General features: G+C 35.7%; 1 pseudogene; it reads left to right on the forward strand.

Annotated features, from left to right (window-relative positions):
• The first annotated feature begins 2,425 nt into the window (after positions 1–2,425).
• Positions 2,426–2,545, forward strand: LOC119042284 (uncharacterized; annotated as a pseudogene).
• Positions 2,546–4,045: the final 1,500 nt, after the last annotated feature.

The raw sequence follows: 4,045 nt of genomic DNA on the forward strand, positions 1-4,045 counted from the left end.
GGAAAAGGTACAGGGAATAAGAAGCATAATTGGTAGGTGCAAAATAGACAGGGGGAGGTTAAGGATAGTATAGGAAATGGAGAAGCCAATGAACTTATCTGCACAACCCATGGGCATGAACTAAGGGTGGGGGAATGCTGGAGGAAGGGCAGTGCAGGGTGGAGGGAGATAAAGGGGTGAAAAAAAGTGGGACAAATGTAATACCATAATCAATAAAATATACTTAAAAAAGAAAAAAGAGAGAAAAACAAATCGAAGACCTGAATCTTAGTGTACTCCAATGAGGAAGAAGTAGCAAAGGGAACTGAGGAGTAGCCAAGCCAGTAAATGAGGTGTGAGGAAACCAGGAGAGTGTAGTTTCCTGGAAGCCTCATGAATAAAGAATAGCATTTCAAGTTCTGTCAAATAAGAATGAAGGCTCAGTCTTGACCATTAGATAGACAACACAGAGGTCACTGGTGACCTTATCAGGAGCAATTTCAGTGGAGTGGTAAGGGCAAAGCCTGATTGGAGTATGTTTAGACAGACTGAAAGAAAAGAAATTCAAAATGTTGAGTGGACAAGCAACCAAAATTTTAAAAATACATAAATTGGACTATATCAAAATTTAAAACTTTTTGCTGTAAATGATACCATCCAGAAAACGAAAAGACAACCTACAATAGGGGATAAAATATTTACAAATCTCCTAAGGAACTTGCATTCAGAAATATATTGTAAAACTCATAATTCAGCAATAAAAAACAACTCAAGTTTTTCAAATGGGCAAAGGACTTGAATAGCTATTTCTCAGAAGATATGTAAATGGCCAATAAGTGTATGAAAAGATGCTTAACATCATTAGCCATTAGAGAAATACAAATCAAAACCATAGTGAGAAATCACTTTACATCCACTAGGATGGCCTATAATCAAAAAGACAACAAGAGTTGGTGACGATGCAGACAAAGTGGAATCCTCGTTTATCGCTGCTGGGAAGGCCAAGTGATGCAGAATTTTAGAAAACAGTTCAACAGTCCCTCAAAAAAGTTAGTTTTCCTATTAGATCAGGGCCTCCTCTATTACCTAGCAAGTCCACTTTTAGGTCTTCAAGTATATCCAAGATAAATAAAAATATATGTCCACACAAAAACTTGTATGCAAAAAGGTGTACATGAATGTTCACAGCAGAATTTTTTACAATAGCTAAAAAACTGAAACAATTCAAATGTTCATCAGTTGATTTATGGATAAATAAAAATAGTATATTCAAACAATGGAATAATTATTCAGCAATAAAAAAGAATTGAGTACAGATATACGCTACAACATGGATGCACTTGAAAACATTATGCTAAATGAGAGCATCCAGTCACAAAAGACCACATAGCATATGATTCCATTATATTAAAAGTTTAGAATAGACAAAAGCATAGATACAAAAAGATTAGGGATTGTGTAGTGTTTTATATGATGGGGAGTGATTAATGGGCAGGGGGTTTCTATTTGGGATAATGAAAATATTCTAAAAATGATTGTGATAATAGTTACACATCTCTGAATATATTTAAATTATTAAATTATACACTTTAAATGAATATACTTTATGATATGTGAACTATATCCCAATGAAGGTTTTTTTTAATTGCCTAATGATGGCTTGAAGAACAGAAATAAAAATCTAGTAGATACTTATCACCATTTGGAATTCAATTCCAAGTGTATCTGACTCCAAAGCCTCCATGTTCTTAATTATCCTGCTATTCTGCTTCCTTGGGATTATCTCCTTAAGTTAGATTCCCAGCAGCAGAATTAATTATTGAGATAAAGGATATGAAAAATTTACTGGAGAGGCTGAAGGAGTCCATACAGCCATTTAGGCTTGCCAGGTACATGGTGACCTTCTAGGCAAAATAAACTGTTCTTTCCTGCTTAAGTGCTATGACTCACACAGCCTGTTTTGAATGAAACAAATCCTACTATCATAGCTGATTAACCAGCATCTAAGTACAAACCAAACATATCCGTACAGACTAACCAACCTCTAAGGCAGTAGCAGTAGCTTAGTGTTCAAAAGCAGTTCTTAATAACAAGTAATGATAAATCAACCCAATCAAATTCTTTCTTTACAGGCAATATAAATGCCACATGAACAAAGAAAAGGCAAGTTATTCAAGACCAAATTGTTGACTTTTTAGCAGCTGTGTGGTAAATACAGAATATGAATTATTTGTGAAGAAGCTTGCAGTTGTCATCCAGAGCGTGAACCCAAACACCTCTTGAAGAGAGGGTCACCCCACTAGCAACACGTGCATAGCACATTGAAGCCAAGTCCTTTATGCTAATCTGTTCATACTAAGCATTCTCCTAGGATAAAGGAGTTTTCAAAGGAAAATCAAGTCACTCCATCAGATCAAATCATTGTATCAATAAAAACTTTAAATAACTCTCCTACAAAGGCATGTCTGTGGTTCCCTGTCTTTGGACATATAAGAACTAGATGTAAAGAAATGAAGTCTGGGACCAGCTTACTCTCTGCAGGCTCAAGATCAACTATCTCACATACAGAGAAAAAAATAAATAAATAAATAAATAAATAAATAAATAAATAAATAAATAATCTTTTGTTCCAAGGTGGGGGTGGGGAAGAGGAGATAAAGAAAAGTTAGAACATCTAATCCAATAAGGACTCCAAGCCTTTTAAATCTTCATCTTTCCTCAAACCTGAACGACCTAGCCCTGAATTCAGCCAGTGAGTTTGTCTTTTATGTCACTGGGAAAATACAGGTAATCAGATAGAAGCTTTCTCATCCTCTCACTACCACATCACATCCACCAACATCTGTACTGGTACACATATTCTCTGTTTTCTCTCCTGTGACAGAGGAGAAAAATAGACCTTATTTCTATTCAAGGTCAATTATCTCATTTAGGCTCTATAGTCCATCCTCTCCTAGCCCAGTCATGGACTTTACTCCTGAAGTTTTCCCTAATCGTTCCTGCATCATCAATTCCTCCCTTTTTATTGAAAACATGTAAGCATGCTCTTAAAAAATGCTCTATTACCTCCTTTTTCATACTTAAAAAACTCTTCTGGGATATTTAAAAAAATACTTTTAGAGTGAGGAAAGTTTTAAAAGTATGACAGCCCTGAATGGCGTGGTTCAGTGGATTGAGTGCTGGCCTGTAAAACAAGGGGTCTCTCGTTTGATTCCCAGTCAGAGTACAAACCTGGATTGTGGGCCAGGTCCCCAGTGGGGGGCACTTGAGAGACAACCACACATTGATGTTTCTTTCCCTCTCTTTCTCCCTCCCTTCTCCTCTCTCTGAAAACAAATAAAATCTTTAACTAAAAATAAAAAATAAATTTTTTTACCATGTAATATAATCTATTCAAAAATTTGTTTTCATTAAAAATATTTTTAAAGTTTTCTTTTCAGCTATCACCCTATTTCTTTACAAAACTACTCAAAGGGTTTGTTACTACTTGCTGTTTCTACTTTCTCATCTCTATTCTCTCTTCAACCTATTCAAACCTAGTTTTTGTTTTCATCATTCTACTGAAACTGCCTTGTCCGGGTCATTGTAATTTCCATCATACCAAACCCAATGGCCATATCTCTACCTCCATCTTAACCTCTCAACACTTAATATTCAGCACTGTTGATGACACCCCCCCCTTGAAATAATTTCTTTTCTTTGCTTCTAGATTACTTTATTCTCTTAGTTTTCTTCTTGCCCACTTGGTCACCCCTTAATCATCTTAGTTGGATCCTCTCCTCCTCTACCTAACTTGTGAAGATTGCCTGTGTCTTTGGCTCTTTTCTACTCTATCTAAACTTTGCCCTAGGTAATCCCATTTGCTCCATAGCTTTAAATACTGCTATTTGCCACATAATTTGTAATCCAGCCTCATTTCTCTTCCCTTAACTCCCAGACTCATGTTATACACCAAACAAATCTACTAGGATGTCTAGTTGGCATCTTAAACTTAATATATCTAAAATAGAACTATTGATTTCTCTCTATCTATTTTGGTATTCTCCAGCTGAGTAAAAGGTTCTTC

This window comes from Artibeus jamaicensis, unplaced genomic scaffold (genome assembly GCF_021234435.1).
Source record: "Artibeus jamaicensis isolate MK-2021 breed Jamaican fruit bat unplaced genomic scaffold, CSHL_Jam_final scaffold_847, whole genome shotgun sequence".
Taxonomy (NCBI): domain Eukaryota; kingdom Metazoa; phylum Chordata; class Mammalia; order Chiroptera; family Phyllostomidae; genus Artibeus; species Artibeus jamaicensis.